Genomic DNA, 25,154 nt, shown 5'->3' with positions numbered 1-25,154 from the left:
TAGGTGGTAATCACATCACTTTCGTACTCTTGAGCGAGGCACAAAGAAATAAAAAGTCTCTTGAACTTAAGCTTCTTTGTCGATGCTTCTTTTCGTAACAGAAGGGTGGACCACCATGTCCGTGCATTTCCTTTCAAATAAGATGTTGCTCTTCTACTTATGGAGTACTCTGAATAGCGCCCTCCCAAAAAAGTTATCACACTGTTGAATAAAAGTGAGGGTCTTGTGTGCATCTCAAAAACCTAAAAAGGTATCAAATTTTATTGCTTGTCTACCCTCCTTGAATTCTTTGGTCTTCTTGCTCTTATCTTTGAGAAAGTCGTATTGATTGGCTCTATAAAAGTGCTTCCTCTTTGAATAGAACAGTGCCAGAGTCCGAACTCTCAGAAGAGGATGATCACTCTAGTAATAAATGTACATAAAATGTGCTAGATCAATGCCTACTACACAGCCTTAGTCTACAAGGTACACAAGGTACAATTCCCTTATCCATAACATATATCTCCTCATCAGCATGGATTTATTAAAGGTAGACCAATCTACGACGACATCTTGGCGGCCATGAGTGGTATGGATTATGCTAGGTTCAAGAAACAGGAATGTGTCCTTCTCTAATTGGACCTTGACATGGCTTATGATAGGATAACCTAGTCTTTTGTGCAAGATTGAAGAAACACTAAGTGAAACCGGCCTGTTCAATCCAAATAGGGCGGTAGACTTTACTTTAAACCTTAATTTAGCTTTCACCCATTATTAGTCGTCTATTTTACCTGCGCTATAGTGACACAAGAGAGGGGAATGGGATACAGATGCTAGAATGCACCTGTATGAGAAGACCGACACCAGATTGGCCCCTAACTTAGGCGCTCCTTTCGGTATTTCTTTATTCTTCAAAAGAGGGAATATACGCTGTGGTTCTTTACAAGCTGCCCCGCACAAACTCGGCTGAATTTCCACTGTTCCAGCCTGATTTCAGCAGCATAACTGTACTAGAACCCTTCACAGTCAGTATTCCCACGCATTGGTTGACTTTCCCGACGCATACGGGCACTTTGCAAAACCTGGCGAGAATCTGCAGCACGTTGAATTCTCTGTTTTCAGCCCTGAAAATGCGCCAGATCCCCTGTACAGCGGTCCCCTTGCATCCCCGAACCTCCTGGGGGTATTAGGGTCCGTTTAGGGCCAAAACCCTAAACCTGCAAAAATACACAGCAGGCTGTAATTCACTGTTTCGGGCTCCGTTTCGCGTGCCGGTCGCATCCTTAGCAAGTCCTCGAGCTCCCGCACCTGTAGGGCTACTTGCCCTTTGAATCGGACGAGATTTCTGGCGTGAAACCTCTCCGAATTCACCTGTACCTGCGGGGGGATTAGCCGCTAGCTAATCCAGTACGTGTTCAAGAGGCTCTTGCCTCGACAATCGCGCATGAACCCACACAACTGTACATTGGTCAAATGAAGAGCCCACTAGAGGGGCATAACATACTGCCAAAGGGGAGAGAGAGGGCAGTGCATAGCGTGCAGGGCATCACTCCTGGCACCGCACTGTACATAGGAGGGAAAGCAAGCACTCCATAGCTCTTAACCTGTGACAGAGACTTGCAAAATGAGCCTCCCAGCTATAAATCACGTTTTTGCCTTCTCTATAAGTAGTAAACTAGCCTCAGAGTGCCAAGTGTCACTCATTTGTGCATTTTCCCGCTTTAGACCCTCGGGTCTAAAAATATCTCACCTGCAGCCTCTGTTGACTTGGCCACAGAGTAACAAAATGATCCCCATGTCAAACTGCACGTAATGACGCGAAGACATTTTCAGGTCCCAAAATAGCAGTTCCCTAAATTTTAGGAGATGCTGCCATTGTATCTTTCTAGGTCATCCGACCCTCTTTGTACACTGCGGCCACATCCAGAACTGAAATGTAGCCTCTGTAGCAAAGGATTCCACTTTGGCTAGTCAATGACCCCACTTGGCTAACCATAGTCCTTGTCCAACCTTAGTGCTCTCTTGCCCTCAGGCCTGGACTCCCTCTGGACAGTTCCACACTAGCTATGCAATGCAAGGCAGTTAGATTTCCCGAGGGGTGTTTCCAAAAAGTGAAAGTAACTAGATAATAAGAAAGAAATCAACAAAAAGGATAGATAGTAGTCACACGCTGGTGACACTAAGGACTTTGGGGTTTGGTCCACAAATCTGTCAAGCTGTTAATATTCTTGTCAAAGGGAGCTCTTTTGAACTCCTCTTCAACTCAAGAGTAGTCGGTTGCTTTGAGGTCAAGAGATCCATTTGTCAAGGTTGTCCCTTAGCTCCTCTTTGGTTTGCCGCCTCCACTCACCCACTTATTGCAACATTGGAAGATGCGACAGCAAGAGGGAAGATTCAAAAGCTGCTTATCCAGGATGACAAACAACTTGTTGTCAAAATGTTCGCAGATGACTCGCTACCCTTTCTACAAGCAGATGATAACAATGGTAGGCTAGCCTTGGAGATTGTACAAGTGTTTTCCACAGTGTCAGGGTCTCAATGCAACATAGAAAAACCAAGGCTTATTTCTTTGATGGAAGGCAACAATTTTGATGTTGTTGGCTGGGTTCGAGAGGTTGTGAAGAGAGGCAACATCTTCCGCCACCTTGGGATACCAATTGGTGAAGGAATTACTCACAATACTACCTTTGGCTGGGTCCAAGAAAAAAGAAAAAAGAAAATGAAGCGCTGGGAGTTCATCCTGATTCCTTTCCACTACAGAGCTACTGTAATTAATACCTTCTTCATCCCGTATTTAACATACTCATCCCCTCTCCTACACTTTTTCTTCAAGATCTTTACCATCTTGTTCTCTTGAACAAGCAAATTGGGTGGCACTTTGAATATGCCTCTCTGTACCTTTTGAGACCTTATTAGTACTACCACCGGCTCCTCTAGCCTAGCATCACCCCCACAATATTTGATCAAATGCATATCATTAAAGAAGGAGCTTTTACCTCTTGGTACTCATACATCTGTTTGGATCTAGGTCCACCGGCCATCGTGATTATAGTCTGCAGCAATCCCGCCTCCATTTTCTTCTTTACTTTCTGACTCTTTGCCCTGGCGGCTCTGACAGCTTCGTCATAGGTTCTTGGATCTTCATAATTCACTCTCTCACGAACATAAGGATGCAGACAAGCTACAAATTTTTCCAGCTTAAAATATTCCGCATTGGTTGCTTGGGGAGCAATTGTTATTTCCTCCTCAGAACTATCAGAAAATTTCCGAGATCTGCGGTGGGATTTGCTTTTCTTGGCCGCCTTCTTGTTCTTTCCATGTCTTTGGTTCTATTATCGTTTCTTGCCCTTTCTGTCCTCATCACTTGAATTAGAAGAGGAAGAGCTGTCGGAACTATTAGAAGAAGATGATGACAAATTGGACACACCCTCGAAGCGTACACGCTTCTTCTGTTTTCGTGCATTTGCGAAAGAAGACTGGCAACCCAAATAATCAGGGTAATCTGTTCCCTTGCTGCGTCTCTTTGGAAGCTTCGTGGTCTTCAATATTTGGTTGACTCGTCGTTCATGACTTGTCGTTGGATCACATCATTAAGTTCATCTTCGATGCACATTTGCAGAACAGGTGGTCTTTCCAATGCAGACGTTAATAATGGTGAATTAATGGCCGTACGCCATCGGGAATGCACTTCGTTGATCGGATGCCGGGTCAAAAATTTTGTATATTGGGGATCCTTCAAATACAGTAGCATCTGCTTAGCACAAGCATCAACTTGTTGTTGACGTTGCATCTCCATTCGTTCATACTTCGCAGGCCGTGGAGGCCCGTACTCTTCTTTTGATTGCTCATTTGAATTTCTTGTGCTTTCATCGAATTCGGAGTTGTCGGGTGGGTTCGTTTGATTCTTGCGGGATTCGTCGTTTGAATCCATATGTGTCACGGTAAAAAGGATTGGATTTTCCGATAGAAGAGAGTTCGGGTGAGCTCTGATACCACTGTAACAGACTTGGACACACGACACACGAGAGAATCACTTAAAATACTTCAGAACTTTATCACACTTTTTAAAATAGAGTCGATATGGCCCGGCGTAGTTCCGTGCCTAGGGGTATTGGCCCCAAAATCTGGCGCCCCTTTCGGTATTTATATTTATATTAATGCTTGAGAAAATTTACAACTCCCAGGGGCCCTCTTTGCTCAGTTGCTCGTCGGCACACTGGGGAAAGAGGGCCCTTGGGTTCTTTTTAAAGGCCCTTGGCCTCAAAATCAAAAGCAGTGACATGAAAAGCTGCAAACTCAAAAGCAAGTTTACACGAAAAGCTTCTAACTCAAAAGCTACTGGTCCCAAAGCAGCCATCAAAAATCACGAAAATCCGTACAGCCTGCCTGTTAGGTGCAGCGGAATGATTGTTTGCACTTTGCTCAAGATGAGTGCTCCGAACTGTGCTCAAGGTTCCTTTTAGTTCTTATGGAAGGTAGAGCCTTCCGTTCTTAATGGAAAGTGCTATGATCATAAACAAAGTGAATGGACACTCTGCGTGCAAGTGTATGAGACTGAGACATAGAGAGAGGAGAGATATGACACCAGAGACGTTGTAAAACCCTCCTCCGAAGGCCCCACTCTCGTTGGCAAGAGTGGTCTACTAATTGATTGCACAATCTGGTACAAATGGAATGCATGAGACTGATGCAAGTCTAGGCTATGTCGACGATGACGACGGTGATGACGAAGTCGGCCTAAGAGCTGAATCTATGGTCTTCTATCTGCTGAATTTCGGAACTGTTTCGGTGGCTGAAAATGACTGTTTTGGCTGTGTTTTCGAGGCTGAAAATGGAGGATCTTCTGTAACCGATGGGGCTGAATGTGCTACCTCCTATGCATGCTGAAAACGTTGAGTCTTCTGCTGCAAAACAGGCTGAAAATGAAAACACTGGGCTGGTCTGCTACAGATGGGTTGTAAAGCAAAAAAACGCTCATGCTATTCTGCTGCCAAGGGCTGAGTACCAAAAACGCTGATGCCTTCCTCTAGCGTTAATGAAATGCTGATGCTTCTGGTGTGTTGGCGATGATGCACAGATGAAAACGCTAGGGCTCTGTGTTGATGGCGATGAAGCAATGCTGATACGCCGGATCTTGGGGAAGTATTGCTGGGAAAACCAAAAGCGCTAGCCACAGGGGAGAGGTAGCGCCCATGGAGGTGTTCTGCGGGTTCTGCTGAGAAGTTGCCTGTTGAGTGGGGAGCTCCTGTTGCCTCTTCTGCCATTTTGTGCTAACTTGGGTTTGCTTATATATTAACTTAGCAAAATTGTCCTACCTACTTTTGTTGGAAAGTCACTTAAAAATAATAAGGAAAAAATACCAAAAATAGGGAAAATAGGCTAAATGCACTGAAAAATTCCCCCGATTGAATCTAATGGATCTTGAAGGGAATACTGATGATCATGCTGTGTGCAATCAGAGGGTATGCATCTACACTAAGTGACTGGGCATGCACGGTCTACGAATAGACTCACAAAAGTGCCAGATCACTTCTAAATCTAGATTGACTGGACTGACTGAACCTTGATCATGCTGTAGCTTGTCCACGGACACATAGGGTTGGATGTGTCACGTGACATCCCCTCCTTTTCAAAGTGAGGTACTGGTACCGAACTGTGTGGCGTCGAGGGAGATCGCCAATAGCATCCGGAATCCTGGAAGGGACTCTTCGTTGGCCCACTCTGATGTGTGGGTCGTGCGGTACTTGAACTTCATAAAGGTCTGCAACGCTTGCTTCTTTGGGCCGGGCCGAAAGCGACACAGAGTCTTTTGTGGCTCCTTCAATGCTTCAACTTCGTCAAGAGTCATGCTTCTTTCTTCTTCAAGAATCTCCATGACTGAAAATTCCTGAAACCATTTCCAACACAAAACTATGAACATACCCATTCCATGTAAAGTGAGTGGAAAAAATCTTGTCTTCTCTAAAGACTGTGTATGCAATGTAGATGAACATAGAGACGGAGTGACAATCCGTTCATCAAACACATGCAAACAATGAGATCGAATCTTTCCTTTTTGATCTAGAGCAATCAACTGTGGCAATTCACAATGGAAATGCCCATGCTTGGTGCTGATATTTTCATGTGCTCGTTCTACGAATGTGTCATGCCAAGGAAGAGACAAGGAATGTGACTTCCTTGAATGCATACTTTTCAGCTTTTCATGAAAAATCCGCATACATTGGTGCTCATCCATGAGAGAAACGTGTTCAACATACAATATGTCATGCCTAGGAAGAGACAAGGAATGTGATTTCCTTGAATGTGTCATGCCAAGGAAGAGACAAGGAATGTGACTTCCTTGAATGCATACTTTTCAGCTTTTCATGAAAAATCCACATACATTGGTGCTCATTCAGCTTTTCTACGAATGTGTCATGCCAAGGAAGAGACAACGAATGTGACTTCCTTGAATGCATACTTTTCAGCTTTTCATGAAAAAATCCGCATACATTGGTGCTCATCCATGAGAGAAACGTGCTCAACATACAATATGTCATGCCTAGGAAAAGGGATCACATAACGATGTTGACTAAAATACAGGAAACGATCACGAATGAAACATTCGAACAATGCGTGCGTATCAATCATGCGAACACATAATACTTCCTGTGAGGGTTCTTTGGACCTAGGCTCGAGAGCCAAGATCGATTCTTCTTGAATGATCGAATCGTCCTGTGGGGGTTCTTTGGACCTCGACTCGAAAGCCAAGATCGGTTCTTCGTGATTGATCAAATCTACAACGAGGTTAGCTTTGCTAGAAAAAGCATCCACTAACACATCATCCTTGTGAACAATCACATCATCTTCATGCAACTCATCATGCTTGTGAGAAATCACATCTTGATCATGCAAATCATCATGCTTGTCTTTATCATCCAAATCATCATGCTTATCATTGTCATTCAAATCATCATGCAAGTCACTGTCAATCAAATCATCATCATGCTTCACACAATCATGCAAATCTTGTGTGCCATGCTATGGAGAAGAAGAGACTGAGAGAGTCTCCTTTTCCTGATCTTGTTGCATCTGTGCCTGCATTCGAGAAAAGAGTCGCGCAACATCTCTTGCCTTATTGCTTTGTTCTCGCGATCTATGGCTGCCATTCTTTCTGTGTAGTTACGCTCTATGGCTGCCATTCTTTCTTTGTGTTCACGCTCTATTTCTGCTTTTCTTTCCTGGTCCAACTCCTCCGGAGTTAGCGCAATCCTTGACGTAGGTGAAAAAGGGGGAGGGTCGGAAAAACCTCCTGGTGGGGGAAATCTTCTTCGCCTCTCTCATGCTCATCACCTCCAAGCGAAGTATCCATTCCGCTTTGCGTGATGACCATTCTGAAGTCGTGGGTTCTTGTGGTCGTGGGTTCTTAAGTTCACGAGGAACTTGGGTTCTTGGGGTCTTGGTTCTTGAGGTTCTTGAGGTTTTCTTTCGCTTGCAAACCGTGTTTGAGAAGGATCTTCTCTTCACCCGAGTTCTACTCTTTTCTGCGGGCGCACCTCTTGGCGGCCTTGCGCTCACACCAAGGTTGCTTTTTCCCACCTCACGTCGATTGGCCGGCCGCTAAGTGCATGGTTCGCTCTCAATGAGTGAAAAGAGACACAAGGGTAGGTTGGACAAGCCCCTCTTTCTTGGGATTCCTGTCACTCTTCAACAAAACACGATCAGGAATCGACGCGCCCAAGCGAACTTGGGTTTGTGCGACCTCAACAAGCATAAAAAATTTATGTGGTTCTTGTGGTTCTTTCCTTGAGTGATACAGAACACTGCCAAAACTCTGATACCAATGTTAGGTGCAGCGGAATGATTGTTTGCGCTTTGCTCAAGATGAGTTCTCCGAACTGTGCTCAAGGTTCCTTTTAGTTCTTATGGAAGGTAGAGCCTTCCGTTCTTAATGGAAAGTGCTATGATCATAAACAAAGTGAATGGACACTCTGCGTGCAAGTGTATGAGACTGAGAGATAGAGAGAGAGAGAGAGATACAACACCAGAGACGTTGTAAAACCCTCCTCCGAAGGCCCCACTCTCGTTGGCGAGAGTGGTCTAATTATTGATTGCACAATCTGGTACAAATGGAATGCATGAGACTGATGCAAGTCTAGGCTATGTCGACGATGACGACGGTGATGACGAAGTCGACCTAAGGGCTCAAATCTGTGGTCTTCTATCTGCTGAATTTCGGGACTGTTTCGGTGGCTGAAAATGACTGTTTTGGCTGCGTTTTCGAGGCTGAAAATGGAGAATCTTTTGTGACCGATGGGGCTGAATCTGCTACCTCCTATGCATGCTGAAAACGCTGAGTCTTCTGCTGCAAAACAGGCTGAAAACGAAAACACTGGGCTGGTCTGCTACAGATGGGTTGTAAAGCAAAAAAACGCTCATGCTATTCTGCTGCCAAGGGCTGAGTACCAAAAACGCTGATGCCTTCCTCTAGCGTTAATGAAATGCTGATGCTTCTGGTGTGCTGGCGATGATGCACAGATGAAAACGCTAGGGCTCTGTGTTGATGGCGATGAAGCAATGCTGATACGTCGGATCTTGGGGAAGTACTGCTGGGAAAACCAAAAGCGCTAGCCACAGGGGAGAGGTAGCGCCAAGGTTGGAGGTGTTCTGCGGGTTCTGTTGAGAAGTTGCCTGTTGAGTGGGGAGCTCCTGTTGCCTCTTCTGCCATTTTGTGCTAACTTGGGTTTGCTTATATATTAACTTAGCAAAATTGTCCTACCTACTTTTGTTGGAAAGTCACTTAAAAATAATAAGTGAAAAATACCAAAAATAGGGAAAATAGGCTAAATGCACTGGAAAATTCCCCCGATTGAATCTAATGGATCTTGCAGGGAATACTGATGATCATGCTGTGTGCAATCAGAGGGTATGCATCTACACTAAGTGACTGGGCATGCACGGTCTACGAATAGACTCACAAAAGTGCCAGATCACTTCTAAATCTAGATTGACTGGACTGACTGAACCTTGATCATGCTGTAGCTTGTCCACGGACACATAGGGTTGGATGTGTCACGTGACACTGCCACGTGGCATGTCAACGCAAAACGCGGAGGTCCGTACAATTGTCACGTCAGCATGGCAACGCAATTCACGGGATTCCGTAGAATTTTGCTAGATCATTTGGTCTGTGCAGTACTACCACGTCATCATTTTGTGACAATGGTACCCTTGAATGTTGAGAAGAAGGGCACCAATAATTGAGACAACTATGCTGGTATCTCTTATAGCCAACTCTGCCTCAATGCCTCCAACAAATTGTCGTACTCAAAGTCCAGGAGCTTGAGGAATTCTGGGTGGATGAAATTTTCGATGGCTTTTGGATCAAAGAAGATATGTGCTTTGTGGCCACAAATCTTTCCATAAGCTTTGCACAATTCCTTGGAAGCATTGGTACAAAAATTGCTAAAATGTTTGGAACAAGTCCCATTGTGGTTCTAGGTTTCTTGGCGCTGGGCGGGAGGTTGCTCAGAAGGTTTATCACCTTTGTGGGGACAGACATAAAAAGCATTTCCCGTATGAAAACATTCGAAGCACCCACCTTGTTGAAGGATATCTTGTTAGCGAGTAGTCAGAGGCTGTGCAGGTGGAGTTAAGTGTTGCAAGAAGACCAAGAATTTGTGCGTTGTGGTCGAGGATTCTGTGTAGTGTGCGGTTGGTCCTTAGTTGTAAATTCCATCTTCCCTTCATCAATTTATAATGAACCGCAGCATGGTCGATGAGCTCTTGTATGGTAGAGACCTACTAGGACAAACAATATACTTCAAGTGGTGATGGCAGTGTGATGGTGTAGCACTCGCACTCGTCCTCCAAGGTTATTAGTTTGAAGAAAGAGACCGTAAGGTAGATGTCCAAAATCCTTTGGTTGTAGTCGTAAATACTTTGAGTGACCGATACTTTCCAGTCACCCCATTCTGCGAGAAGCTATACTTCAAATAAGGTGACTCTGGGAAAAAAAAGTCCTTGGTGCATGAGGCTTTGTGGCTAAAGAACTCCACCACTGCATAGCATTTTCTTTCCGAAAAGCAATTGCTTGGGAGATTTTGGATTCTTTTGTGTAGTTTGCCAACGAATAGATATTATCGAACCACGGAAAGAACTGTAATGTTGTCTTTCGAGCTTTCACTTCCGAAGAAGTCTAAAATTTTACCGAGTCATTTGTGGCTCCTTCAATGCTTCAACTTTGTCTATAGTCATGCGTCTACTTCTTCAAGAATCTCTGAGGATGAAAATTCTTGAAACCACTTCCAACACAAAAACATGAACATACCCATTCCATGTAAAGTGACTGGAAAAATTCTAGTCTTCTTTAAAGACTGTGCATGCAATGTAGATGAACAAAGAGACGGAGTGCCAAACCGTTTATTAAACACACACAAAAATTGGAATCGAAACATGTCTTTCTGGTCTAAATCTATCAACTGTGGCAACTCACAATGGAAATGCCGATGCTTTATGCTCAATCCTTCTTGTGCTCTTTCAGATACTGTGTCATGCCAGGGAAGAGACATTGAATGTGGATTCCTTGAATGCAAACATTTCATCTTTTCATGAGTAATCCGCATACATTCGTGCTCATTCATGAGTGAGTCGTGCTCATCATACAATATGTCATGCCTATGAAAAGGGATCACATAAGGATGGTGATTAAAATATAGGAAAGCATCACGAATGAAACACTCGAAGAACGCGTACTACTAATCATGCGCACACATAATACTTCCCGTGGGGGTTCTTGGAACCTCGACTCGAGAGCAAAGATCCGTTCTTCGTGATTGATCAAATCTGCAATGAGGTTAGCTTTGCTAGACAAAGTATCAACAAAATTATCGTCCTTGTGAACAATAACATCGTGATCATGCAAACCATCATGCTTATCATTATCATGCAATTCATCATGCTTGTGAATAATCACATCTTGATCATACAAATCATGTGTGTCGTGCTTTGGAAAAGAAAAGACTGAAAGAGTCTCCTTCTCCTGATTCTTTTCAATCTGCACCTGCACATTAGAAAATAGTGGGACCAACTCTTGCATGTGTTGGTCTCTCTACGCTTCACGCTCGAACCGTCTTTCTTCGGCCGCCAAGCGTGCTTGCTCGCGCTCACGCTCTAAGGCTGCCATTCTTTCTTCGGCCGCCAAGCGCGCTTGCTCGCGCTCACGCTCAAAGGCTAACCGTCGTTCTTCGCGCTTGCAATCCAATTCGGCTTTTCTTTTTTTGTGCTTGCGATCCAATTCTATCTTTCTTGCTTCGCGTTCGCGTTCCAAGGTAGCGCGTTGCGCTTCTCGTTGTATCTTCCTGTCCATCATCATCTTGACCAAAGCCTCCCTAGGGTTGGTGCAATCCTTGGTGTAGATGGGGAAGGCGGAGGGTCAGAAAAACCTCCTCGTGGGGAAAATTCTTCTTCGCCACTTCCATGCTCATCACCTCCATGCGAAGTATCCATTCCGCTTCGGGGAATGACCATACATTGAAGTCTTGGGTTCTTAAAGTTCACGAGGAACTTGGGTTCTTGAGGGTCTTGAGTTCGTGAGGTTCTTCTTTAGCTTGCAATCTGTGTTAGAGAAGGATCTTCTCTTACCCGAGCTCTTCTCTTTCTCGCGGGCGCACCCCTTGGCGGCCTTGCGCACACTCCAATGTTGCTTTTTCCCACTTCACGTCGATTGGCCAGCCGCTAAGTGCATGGTCCGCTCTCAATGAGTGAAAAGAGAAACAAGGGGAGGTTGGACAAGCCCTGCTTTCTTGGATTTCGTGTCACTCTTCAAAAACACGATTAGGAATCGACACGCCCAATGGACTTGGGTTACGTGTGACCGCAACAAGCAAAAAAAAATTATGTGGTTCTTTCCTTGAGTGATACAGAACATTGTCAAAGCTCTGATACCAATGTAAGGTGCAGCGGAAGTGAATGTTGAACTTTGCTCAAGATGAGTGCTCCGGATTGTGCTCAAGGGTTCCTCGGAGAGCCTTCCGTTCCTTTAGAGAGAGAGTGCAAATGATCACAAACAAAGTGGTAAACACTGTGAATGAAGGTGCTGAGACTGAGAGATAGAGAGAGAAGAATACGACACCAGAAAGTTGTCAAACCCTCTTCCAAGGCCCCACTCTCTATGGCGAGAGCGGTCTACTATTGATTGCACAAATCTCTACAATGCAATGGACTTGCCAATGATGTTGACGACGACGAGACGGGCTGAAATCTGAAAATGCAAGGGCTGAAATCTGAAATCTGCAAATCTTGTATCTGCTGAATTCTGACTCTATGTCGGTGACGACGGCGATGACAACGATGCGACGACAACTCACTGAAAAGGCAGATGCTGAAATCTACGAATAGCGGGCTGAATTTGCAAACTCTGGCTGATCTGACCGTACGGCGAGGATTTGTTGCGGGAAGGTGAGATCTGTGAGGTTTGGGGGCTATTCTGCGGTGTCTATCTGCTGAAAATGCAAAACGCTGATGCAAAGGGGAGTTCTATCGCCGGGAATTTGCAAAATGGTAGGTGCTCTGTCAAAAATGCTAGGATTGATATGGTGTCTTGCTGCAAAAACGCTATGGATTCTGTCGTGGAAATCTGCTAACGCCAGGCTTGATCTGCTGTCTGCAAAATGCTGGGCTGTCCTTTATGAAAAACGCTAGGCTGGTCTTTGGTCTGTTGGTTCGAAAATGCTAGGTTGCCTACCGGGGAGTCTTGCTTAGAAGGTGCTCTGTTGGACACTTGGTCCTTGCTGCCTCTTCTGCGAGATAATGCTAGTGCTAGGTTTTCTTATATATTGACTTACTCAATTTTCCATACCCAGTTTCTGTCACGAGGACGTGGCAGTTATTAATCATGTCATAGAGATGTGGCAACTGCTAACCTTGGTTGTTGGTTTCTTTCCAATGGGGTTTATTTTATTTGTTTTGAGACCCTCTTTTTGAAGTAGCAAACGGTCGGACATTGTATGGCCAATGTGAACGGTAGATTCACCCGCAGACAAGGAAGTGGTCGGCACTGGAATTCGTATGGTAAGAGGATGTCTAGGCTCAGAGCAAGATCATATAGGTCCCCCCGTCGCACTTAGCAAGTTGGTGGATACTAGGAAGTGAACTCAATTAAGGCGTAAAGTCAAGGTGGGACTACCAACAAAAAGTATCCGACAGTTGGGCCACATTGCATTTTTGGATGAGGTCCCAATGAGGATAGATGGTCAGAAGATTAGTGGGAGCCCAACGGAAGCATCTCCTAAAATTTAGGGAACTGCTAATTTGGGCCGTGAAATGTGTTTGCGTCATTACCTCCGGTATGACTAGGGGAACACTTTATAACTCTGCCGCGAAGTCAACTGACGCGTCGGTTGGGATATTTTTAAGCGGCGAACCCGAAACGGGAAAATGCTTGAAAATGCGCCAAGTGTCACATTTTGGTGAACTTTCCTCTTGCAGAAAAATGGGCGCTGATTTTTATGCTGGGAGAGGCCTCATTTGCAGTCTGTCACAGGTTAAGAGCTATGGAGTGCTTCCTTTCCCTCTCATGTACAGTGTGGTGCTAGGAGTGATGCCCTGCACACTACACACTACACACTGCTCTCTTTCTCCCCTACGTGCAGTTATGTGATGCCCCACAAGAGGGCTACTCATTTGACTGATGTACAATTGTGTGGGTTCATGCTTTTGTGCTGAGGCAAGAGCCTCCTTGAGCAGGAACAGGGGTAGCTAACTGCTACTCCAAAGCAGGCACTGGTGAGGGTCATAACCTCACCGTACAGGTGCAAAATCAGCGCTGTGTATGCGCTGTAAATTCACTGTTTTTCAGCCGTACGGACGCCAGGATCATTGGGAATCGTGCCCCACTGGCAAAGGACAGTTAGGGGACTGTTTGGGGCTGAAAACATGGCAAAAACCAGTAAATACAGCGTGCTGAATTTACTGTTTTTGGACAGGAATCAGAGGGTATACGACAGTGCAAGCGAGTTCCAGCAGGGGAATTGGTTTCGCGCAAGTTTTGGGGTTGTTATGTTGCCGAAATTTGGCCAAATCAAAGGGTATCTAGGTGGATACACGTGAAGGATTCCCAGGACCTTACCTTGTAATTTACCCTCCTAAAGAATAAAGAAATACCGAAAGGGGCGCCAATTTTGGGGCCTACAGGTTGTCGGCGTCTGCTCGGAGCATTCTAGCTTCCGAGCCGTGTGTGTATTCAAGTGTTAACTCCCGTCGCAGGTTCTCTTTGCAAAGTGCTCTGTGCGTGTGTATAAAGTAAAGAATTTCGGGTGAAAGCCAACGCCTACCGCCCCACGGGCCGGTTTCATGGTTCCGTTGCCGGGACATCAATCACTTTTTCCTCAAAGAGTGAGCCTGGATTGTTCAAGGTAAAGACACACAGTGCAAGAACGCGGGGATTACACTATGGCCGACAAGGGGAAGGGAATTATGGAAGAGGGTTCCTCTTCAAAGGACAGGCAGGAGATTCCTATGGTTTTTGAGATTGGCGAGAGCTCACGGCCACGTCAATCTGTACCTCCTGTCAACGTGAATGTCCCTCCAGTAGTACAAGGCTTTATGATAGGGCAACTTGAGGATGATGCGTTTAAGACTCAGTTAGTTGCCGCGGTGAATGTCTTTTCGCAGCTGGTGCAGAATCCGAGGTTTATGGAATTCTTGCAAGCGCCACCAGTGCAACAACAAAATAGGCAACCTACGCCGCGTACGGAGCTTGTTGAAGCTCAAGCCCAGGTACTTCATGAGGCGCAAGAGGAAAGGGAACACTCGCATGTTGCGGAGTCGGGGGCTCCAAAGCAGGTTCCTCCCGTGCTTGAACAGGTGGCTAGAACGCCTATTCCTCAGGTTATGCCAGTTCAGCCCGCCACCTTTCAGAGCCAGCATGCTGTCTTGAATGGACAGGGAGCTGGATACCAGGCTATGCACTCAGTTTTTCCACCACCCACGGTACATCCTGGGTATTTCGAGGGTGGATCAGTGTTCCAAAGTATGGCTGGTTATGCGTCTGGAAGTCAGCCGTACATGCCAGGAACAGTGTTCGGGGGTACGCAAGGCATCATGCCAAACCCCATGTATGGTACTATCGGCATGCAGCAAGGTTTCCACGGCAACCAGGGCCAGTTTGGGGTGCCACAGGGTCATTTTGGCATGGCTGGTTTTTCTGGACAGCAGCCAGATATCACACCTCTGACGCAAAATGTGAATGGCCAAGGCGTGCCGATCATGCCTAGTACAGTGCCCATGTTGCAGACCATTCCGTATGACAACTTGGGGGCACTAGAGAAGCCGAAGGCTTACAAAGAAGGTGGTGCAGCAGTAAAGTTCAGTACCTTCAGTGGTTTCGAGGACAAGACAAAGGCACTCACTTTCCTCCAGCAGTTTGATACAGCTTATGCGGGAGGGAATTTTACAGAGGCCTCGAAGGTTAGGAAAGCTGCCACTTTCTTAAAGGACAACGCGCTTACATGGTGGACGACATTGTTAATGCAAGGACAGGCACCCGCCACTTGGGTTTACTTCAAGCAAATGTTTGCATCTGCTTGGCTATCAAATGAATTTGAAGCCGATGTCCTGACAGATTGGCACCAGCTTACGGCAGCTTCGTGCAAGAGCTTGCTGGTGTACAATAGGAGGTTTTGTAAAGCGTTACTCTCAGTGACCTCCTACAGATTTGTGCCACTGACAGAGCAGATAGAGAAGTATTGTTGTGGGCTGCCTAAAGGGCTTCGTGATTACTGTACAAAGAACAGAGTGGCTACCCTTACTCAGCTTATGGAAGTTGAGAACACTGGTCTTGCCCTGTTGAAAGGAGAGGACAGTGGATTTCTGAGTAGTGATAAAGGAGGGCAGCAAAAGAAAAATTCAGCGAAGAAGCCCTTTGTGAAAACGGCTCCTGATGCGTCACAGGGGTCAGAACAGGCCACCAAAGATAAGGATTCAGTTGGGACTTCTGGAGCGCAGGCAAAGAAACAGAAAAGGAAGCCTTTTGTGCGCAAGTCGCTCGAGGAAAAGAAGGTCCTAATGGCTGAGAACAAATGCTTTATATGCGAGCAGCCTGGTCATATTTCTATCAATTGTCCACAAAGGAAAAGGCCAGCTGACTCTAAGGATAAAGAAGACCAGAAAGGCAAGAAGCCTAAACCCACGGCAGGTTTAGTGCCAGACATGGTGGGTGACAGGCCCAGCACAAATGCCAGTGAGTTATGCAGGACATGGGGTAAAGTTAGGGATCAGACGGCACTCATCTTCTTTGATCCAGGTGCCAAAGCCAACTTTATCTCACCAGAGTTAGCTATGAAGCTTGGCATCAGAGCTGAAGAGATGGGATACACAGCAGAGGCAGGGTTGGCATGTCCTGGCCACTCAGAGTGTGTTACTCCCATCATTGGAAAACTGCGTCTGCATATTCAGTCGTATGTGGACACTGAAGAGTTTTACATCATGCCGCTGGAAGGTTGTGACGCTTTGTTGGGGATCCCGTGGATGTTCCGAGTGCATGGAGTCTTGGATGCCTACAACAAAAAGATCACTGTACAGCATAGGGGCAAAACTCACATCTTGGATGTAAAGCTTAAAGGAGAGTCAGTCCCTATTGTATTTGCTTCTGCTATCACTTCTGTGATAAAGAATCATCTTTCTGTGTACTTGATTTTTGCACGTGATGTCTCAGATAGTGATCAGTCAAATTTATCTGTGCTAGATAAAGAAAGGTCAGCATTTTTGCAAAAGTTTAGTGACGGTTTTTCTGATTCATTACCGTCGCAATTGCCGCCAGAGAGACCTAAGGACCATCGGATAGATTTGGTGCCAGGGTGTAGCCCACCAAATAGACCTCCCTACAGGGTTAGTGCGGCGCAGCAGAAAGAGATTATGGGCCAGGTTGAGGAGTTATTAGAGAAGGGGCTGATTCAGCCTAGTTCTTCACCCTTTTGCTCCCCAGTGCTCCTAGTGCAGAAGAAGGACGGCTCATGGCGCATGTGTATTGATTACCGTGCGTTGAATAAGAATACCATCAAGAATAGGTTTCCTATTCCTCGCATTGATGATATTCTCGATCGTTTAGAGGGTGCTGCAATTTTCAGCAGGATAGACCTGAAGAGTGGGTACCATCAGATTCGTATAAGCCCAGAGGATGTGCACAAGACTGTGTTTAGAACGACATTTGGTCTTTATGAGTTTCTAGTGATGCCGTTTGGGCTAACAAATGCTCCTGCCACGTTCAACAGAATGATGGACCGGATTTTCCGCTCGCATCAACAGTTTGTTGGAACATTCTTCGATGACATGATAGTGTATTCGAAGAATGAAGAGGAGCATAGGCGTCACTTGACCATTGTGTTCGAAGAGCTGCGCAGTCACAGGTTACTTGTCAATCCTAAGAAAAGTGAATTCTTCCTTGAAGAGATCCACTTTCTGGGTCACATAGTCTCAAAGGATGGTGTTAGAATGGATCCCGCAAAGGTCGAAGCTATCAAGACATGGCCAGACTTGAAGACTGTGCATGATGTCAGAAGCTTCTTGGGATTGTGTTCCTACTATAGAAGGTTTATCAGAAATTTTGCAGAGATAGCATCGCCTCTTCACGCATTGCAAAAGAAAGAGGTCACTTTCAGATGGACCCAAAAAGAGATTTCAGCTTTTAGTCTCTTAAAGGAAAAGTTGACTTCAGATCCAGTTATTGTTCTGCCAGATCTCAGGAAGTCATTTGTGGTCCAGTGTGACGCGTGTGGCAGTAGCATCGGAGCAGTGCTAATGCAAGATGGACGGGTAGTAGCCTATGAAAGCCGAATTTTGCAAGGGCCAAAGAGGACTATGCAAGTCTATGAGAAAGAGCTCTTGGCCGTGATTCATGCGCTTTCTAGCTGGAAGCACTACCTCTTAGGTGCTGATTTTGTTGTCCAAACAGATCATCAGACCTTGCGATACTTCTTGACACAGTCAAAGTTATCCAAAAAGCATATGCGATGGGCAAACATTCTTTCCATGTTCCACTTCCAGATTATGCATGTGGAAGGCAAGAAGAATGTTGTGGCTGATGCGTTATCAAGAAAGCCACAAATTTCAGCTGTGTCAATCCCTTATCATCATGAGTTAGATGACATGAAGGAACAGTATACTGCTGATGAAGATTTTGCAAGGATCTTTGAACAGTTACAAGAGGGGCAACATCACGAGCACTACCTCCTCAGAGATGGTTTTATGATGATGTATGGCAGACTTTGTGTCACTAGGCCACTGCGACATAAGGTCATGGAAGAGAGTCATGTCCCACCGTATGCCGGGCATCGTGGCATTGATGCAACAGTTAAAGCGGTAGAGACGTTCTTCTATTGGCCTACCTTGAGGAGAGATGTGGATGCCTTTGTGCGAGCATGCATAGTTTGCCAAAAGGTCAAGTTTGACAGGCAAAAGGCACCAGGGTTGTTACAACCACTGCCGATTCCGGATAAGCCATGGGAAAGCATTGCTATGGACTTTATCTTTGATCTTCCAAGGACACCAACAGGGAATGATGGTATATGGACCATTATCTGCAGGTTCAGCAAGCAGGCCCATTTTATCCCTGTCAGGAAGAAGATAAAATTTGATCAGATGGCACGCTTGTTCATGTACAATGTGTTTAAGTACCATGGTATGCCACAATCGATTATCAGTGATCGTGATCCTCGCATGACCAGTTTGTTTTGGAGAGGATTGTTTGAGAACATGGGCACTACGCTCAAGTTTTCGTCTTCGTTTCATCCACAAACTGATGGACAGTCAGAAGAGGCTAATTCTACTGTCTTAGATCTGTTGAAATGCTATGTGTCAGATAATAAGGGCAAGTGGGAACAGTATTTGCCTATGCTTGAGTATGCGTACAATAATACGGTGCATTCGTCTACTGGCAAAGCACCTTTTGAAATTGTTGAAGGCGGCAAAAAGGTTCCTCCCATTTTGCATACAAAGGACAAGATCTTTGAGGCAGATCGATATGTTGAGAACATGGATGAGATGTATAAGAAAATTAAAGTTGCCTTGGAGAAGACTCAGGCAAAGCAGAAAAAGGCTGCTGATCGTCACCGTCGTGAATTGTTGTTATCACCTGGTGATTGGGTTCTGCTAAGGTTCGAAAAGGCAAGGTTAAAGAAGATGAAGGGCAAGGAACGGCTGTTTCCTAAGCTCGGCATGCGATACTATGGGCCTTTTCAAGTGCTTGACAAGATCAGCGATGTGGCTTACAGGCTGAAATTGCCTGATGCGTGGAAGATTCATAATGCGTTTCACGTGAGTCTTCTAAGACCCTTCGTGGGTGATGTGCCAGAAGATATGCCAGTTGAGGATCAACCAGAAGTTGAGGAACTTGATGAGATCCTAGTACCTGAGCAAGTTTTGGCACATAAGGACAGAAAAGTTAAAGGACAAGTTGCAAGACGTTATTTGGTGAAGTTCAAGAACTATCCACCTATGGATGCAAAGTGGATGGAAGAGCATGAACTGTCAGAGTCACCAAATGTATTGCAGCTTTACCTTGAAGCCTTTGGGTTACAGCCTACTTATGCCCCAACCTAACGTGTGCAAAGGAGGGGTAATGATAGAGCTAGTACATCAAATGTACATATGAATTCAGTGCCATAGATGGAAATGGAAAAAGTATGAAGGCCTCATTAAGTCATTTGTATCTATGTATGTTACGACCTTTCTTGCGGATACATGCGATGATAAAAGAGTGTTAATAGCACAAGATCATCAGTGGCGTGTATTTATGGTATGCAATCGAGGACGTTTGCGATTTCAAGAGGGGGGTATGTCACGAGGACGTGGCAGTTATTAATCATGTCACAGAGATGTGGCAACTGCTAACCTTGGTTGTTGGTTTCTTTCCAATGGGGTTTATTTTATTTGTTTTGAGACCCTCTTTTTGAAGTAGCAAACGGTCGGACATTGTATGGCCAATGTGAACGGTAGATTCACCCGCAGACAGGAAGTGGTCGGCACTGGAATTCGTATGGTAAGAGGATGTCTAGGCTCAGAGCAAGATCATATAGGTCCCCCCGTCGCACTTAGCAAGTTGGTGGATACTAGGAAGTGAACTCAATTAAGGCGTAAAGTCAAGGTGGGACTACCAACAAAAAGTATCCGACAGTTGGGCCACATTGCATTTTTGGATGAGGTCCCAATGAGGATAGATGGTCAGAAGATTAGTGGGAGCCCAACGGAAGCATCTCCTAAAATTTAGGGAACTGCTAATTTGGGCCGTGAAATGTGTTTGCGTCATTACCTCCGGTATGACTAGGGGAACACTTTATAACTCTGCCGCGAAGTCAACTGACGCGTCGGTTGGGATATTTTTAAGCGGCGAACCCGAAACGGGAAAATGCTTGAAAATGCGCCAAGTGTCACATTTTGGTGAACTTTCCTCTTGCAGAAAAATGGGCGCTGATTTTTATGCTGGGAGAGGCCTCATTTGCAGTCTGTCACAGGTTAAGAGCTATGGAGTGCTTCCTTTCCCTCTCATGTACAGTGTGGTGCTAGGAGTGATGCCCTGCACACTACACACTACACACTGCTCTCTTTCTCCCCTACGTGCAGTTATGTGATGCCCCACAAGAGGGCTACTCATTTGACTGATGTACAATTGTGTGGGTTCATGCTTTTGTGCTGAGGCAAGAGCCTCCTTGAGCAGGAACAGGGGTAGCTAACTGCTACTCCAAAGCAGGCATTGGTGAGGGTCATAACCTCACCGTATAGGTGCAAAATCAGCGCTGTGTATGCGCTGTAAATTCACTGTTTTTCAGCCGTACGGACGCCAGGATCATTGGGAATCGTGCCCCACTGGCAAAGGACAGTTAGGGGACTGTTTGGGGCTGAAAACAGGGGAAAAACCAGTAAATACAGCGTGCTGAATTTACTGTTTTTGGACAGGAATCAGAGGGTATATGACAGTGCAAGCGAGTTCCAGCAGGGGAATTGGTTTCGCGCAAGTTTTGGGGCTGTTATGTTGCCGAAATTTGGCCAAATCAAAGGGTATCTAGGTGGATACACGTGAAGGATTCCCAGGACCTTACCTTGTAATTTACCCTCCTAAAGAATAAAGAAATACCGAAAGGGGCGCCAATTTTGGGGCCTACAGGTTGTCGGCGTCTGCTCGGAGCATTCTAGCTTCCGAGCCGTGTGTGTATTCAAGTGTTAACTCCCGTCGCTGGTTCTCTTTGCAAAGTGCTCTGTGCGTGTGTATGAAGTAAAGAATTTCGGGTGAAAGCCAACGCCTACCGCCCCACGGGCCGGTTTCAGTTTCCCAACAAAGTCACTTATAAATAGTAAGTGAAAAATGGCTAAAATAGGGAAATTAGATCTGTGTACTGTATAAATGCTCCTGATGGGTTCTTATGGTAATCTAATGATCATGCTGTGTGCAACCAGAGGATATGCATCTACTCTAAGTGCTTGGACATGCACTGTCTGCGAACAGACTCACAAAGGTGCCAGAACACTTCCTAAGCTAGGCTAACTAAACTGAACTGAACCCATGTCATGAAGTAGCTTGTCCATGTACACATAGGGTTAGATGTGCACGTGACAGTAGCATGTTTATTTCCAGCATTTCTGAATACCCAAAGAACACATATACGTACACTGTTTTGTCTCGTAGGCTGACTTCCTCTTCTAGAAGACGTTAATAAAAATGTTGAGAGGCATAGAGTGGCTCCTACGAGGTTCTTTACAGAGGAGATTTAACTCTTTGATGCAACGGCACATGAGAGAGTTCATGTGAGGGTATTTACAGGGTCAATCCACTGAGGAGATCAGATTTTGGCAGATAGACCAGCATGTCTTCACATTTTAGCTTTTCTACCTTAGTCTATGGTATTTTCGTCGCTGGATATCTTATCATATGACGATGATGTAATATTATGGTCTCATAGGTCTTCTAGGCCTTTTGCAAACATAAATAAATATCTTATTTCATTTGATCTCTCTCTCTCTCTCTCTCTCTCTCTCTCTCTCTCTCTCTCTCTCTGGAGCTACTGGTTATACTGTCTTGTGCACTTGATTTTAAAGGTGGATCTGGGCTTATCCTGAATTCATTCATGTGTATGTACTTAAACCATCTAAAAAATTGAGCTCTTGAAGAGGGGAGGGGAGGGGGGGGTGGGGACTGGCATATCCGTGACTGTAATCACCATAGGATCTCCTCAATCTTTCTGTGCTGGACGATGTTGTTTCCTGTTAGTTGGGTGTGATCTTGCTGAAACTTTCAAGTCCATCCGGATTCTGAAGGATGAATTGTCTCTAGTCCTAAATGGTCAGCGGGCTAGTCCCATCTTCGTGGCTGTGATAGTTGCCTCCGTGAGAGCTGGTACCATGGAGTTGAATGACGCTCCTAGGATGTTGTGTGAGTGTATAGTTCTAGTAATTTAGATCTTCAGCTGCAGGCAGCATGATGCTGTGACGCAACTAAAATTTGGATTTTATAACTCTCAAGTTTGTAATGAATGCGTAGTTGTGGTGTAGATTGACTCTTGGATCCTTGTTGCACTAGTATCTAGTTACATCTTTTACTACCAACTACATGAAGGATCCTGAAGCTGTATAAGTAGCATTTCAAATTCTTTTGATAGGAAGTAGCAATGGGATTGATACTCGCCAGAGGGTTTCATCTTTCGATGCTATTTGTAAATTGGGGTATTTTTCTATTGTCAGATTGAGGATGATTGCAGACCTTTGTCTGTTGTTTGAGTCCCGTTTTAGTTAGTAATTTCAGACTTTTCTGATCTTATGATGGTATGTATATTTAGGATCACTGACCTTATTTGGCTCTTGGCATCAGGTGGGAATAGCAACACAATTGATTGCCTTCCATTTCAACGGAAAAGGGGGGACGTTTCCATTTTGTGGAGAATCACTCCACCCCTTTCGCTAGGCCACTATCAATCTATTTATGAGATTGCTGACCATTGATACTTCCCTTTTTATAATTGCAGGCAAGAACCTGCATTCTCAAATGTCTCTGTTGTACAGCTTACCAGTAGATTGCGGCTTGTAAGAACCAGATGGAGAAAACACTAAAGAGAGTCTTATTGTATTTCTCTACACAAGCATATACATATGCCCATTTTGATTGAGATGATACAGTGTACATTCTCAACCTGAGGGTGCCATTCTTAAAATTTTGTGCATCTATTTTGTATAACCCAAGCACTCTGTGATGTGGTTCACTCGGGTCACAGAGTTCTCCTTTGTAAAATCTTTATAGGAGTTGAAGCTTGTCAGAAACAGAAGCTGTGGGCTCTATAGCTCTCTAGTAAGGCTTGTTCAGATGATTTTGTTGGTGCCATAAGATCAAATGATTGTCTCAAATTGGATTGTTTGTATTAATATCCTTTTGTGCAGGATGGAGGTTGATGCTATGGAGATCGACAAAGTCAATATTTCCTTGGAACTTTGTTTTGGGGCTGCAAGGGTCATTGCTCTGAGATTCTCTTTGTTTCAACAAGGTACAATGGGTGGGCTGATACAATCAGTGATATAAAGGTGGTACAAAGCTAGTAGAGGTAGGCGGATCAGGGGAAAGGGGGGGGGGGGGGGGGGGGGGGTCGGAGGAAATCTCTCTTCGATCGGTGGCAAATCTCGTCAATATCCTTTATAGTCAATACTCTGACTGGGCGCCTCGCATGTCGAGCCAGGGGGATCCGGAGCCTCTGTTGCAGCTTCCTCCGATATTGTGAAGCCCCTCATGGTCATGGGCGTCTGGATCTCCCTAGCTCAATCGCCCGATCGATCGACGTCCCTCTGGTGTGGGTGTGATCTGAAGCTGAGCTTTGCTGTGGTGAGCACTCCTTTGGCTGCTCACTGTGTGTAGGTGTAAAGAAATTTGTGATTTGCCTCTGAGATAGGCTCTCCCTTTATGTCCCCCTGTGTCTATGCAACTCCAGTAAAAACAGGCCTAGGCATCTCTGGTTTGGGTATCTCATGACTCTAGAAAGTGGTCCAAAACCCTCTCTGAACAAACGGTGAAAGTGGCCACGGATCTCATAGTACATCCGGCAGTGACATGTAGTGCAGCTCTATCTCTGGCTCAATGACATAAATGGCATATCCTGGTCTCTATTGGTACTCCTCGAAATCTAACTGTCTCGATCTGAAGCTGATGCGAGGATGTGCGTATCTGGCCAATAGCACACCGTATCCCATGAGAAGTGTGAATCCATGTATCTAGGCCTCGTCCTCCGTGAGTTGGAGAAGATGCTCTCTATAGAAAGCCATCTTCATGCCCAACTCCTGTATTGGCTGTATCAATGTGCTCCTTGTATCTAGCTGAATCAGATCCTGACGTATGAGTCTAGTGATCTCTATCTGTGTGATAGATAGGGAGGGTGCATCCAAGGAGTATTGGAACGGGGGCAATCTGTCCACGTTGAACTCATGTTACTGAAACCATGATGTCATCTGCCTATACCAACATGCTATGGGGAGCATATCTATCTATGGGGTAGTCCCATAAACTATGCATAAAGGATACTGACCTGGTAAGTGCCTCGACCACGAGGGGAGGAGCAGCTAGCTCGGCTCGAGTAATGTCATGTGGCACTGAGGCGTTAGCCCGAATCATCCGAGAAATCATAGAGACTAGAGGCCTCTCCATACATCTCCATCCATTAGTGCTACTAGATTCGCCTCGGTGAATCACCGAAGGTCCCCATATTTGAACTCCATATAGCATAGCTGAAGCTACTAAAGTGTCAAAAAGCCAAAGCTTTGTTCAAGGTTCCTGAAATTGAACATACGAACACATCCTCTCCGGTCTCCCTAATGCTGTGTAAGCTCTGGTTAGTCTTGGGGGAGAGAGAGAGAGAGTCGTTATCATGGTAAGCCTAGGGTACGGGGGCCAATACTGGAACAGCCCCTTGAACAAGATCTTAGTAGGTTACACTCTTGGTTTGGAGCGTTTGAACTAAATCACACACATTCCAAAGACGGACAAGGCTGAAAAGAAAATATGTAAGAGCACGAGTTGTACATCGTCTCGTTGGATGGTTTGCTAGCTCAAATTCGAGTTCTTATTGGGTGAGCACGTGTTCAAGTCCATGTGGCGCTTGCATCCTTGAATTAGTCCACGATCATTTTGCTTATGGAACCCATTTCTTTTGCACGTGAGATTTCGTTGTTTT

The 25,154-nt window shown here is 45.3% G+C and overlaps 1 protein-coding gene across 1 annotated transcript in view; it reads left to right on the top strand.

Moving 5' to 3' along the window:
• The window catches only part of LOC147438844 (histone-lysine N-methyltransferase family member SUVH9-like), a 42,805-nt gene extending 19,499 nt beyond the window's left edge, over window positions 1-23,306 (top strand). Inside the window, exon 2 of the mRNA XM_086484809.1 lies at window positions 22,814-23,306. The gene's annotated coding sequence lies outside the window, so the exon portion shown is untranslated. The remainder of the gene's footprint in view (window positions 1-22,813) is intronic.
• The last annotated feature ends 1,848 nt before the right edge of the window (window positions 23,307-25,154 follow it).

The sequence above is a fragment of the Adiantum capillus-veneris genome, chromosome 16 (assembly GCF_014529385.1).
Source record: "Adiantum capillus-veneris isolate H3 chromosome 16, ASM1452938v2, whole genome shotgun sequence".
Taxonomy (NCBI): domain Eukaryota; kingdom Viridiplantae; phylum Streptophyta; class Polypodiopsida; order Polypodiales; family Pteridaceae; genus Adiantum; species Adiantum capillus-veneris.
The sequence above is the reverse complement of the archived record's forward strand: the minus strand, read 5'-3'. Positions and strand labels throughout refer to the sequence as shown.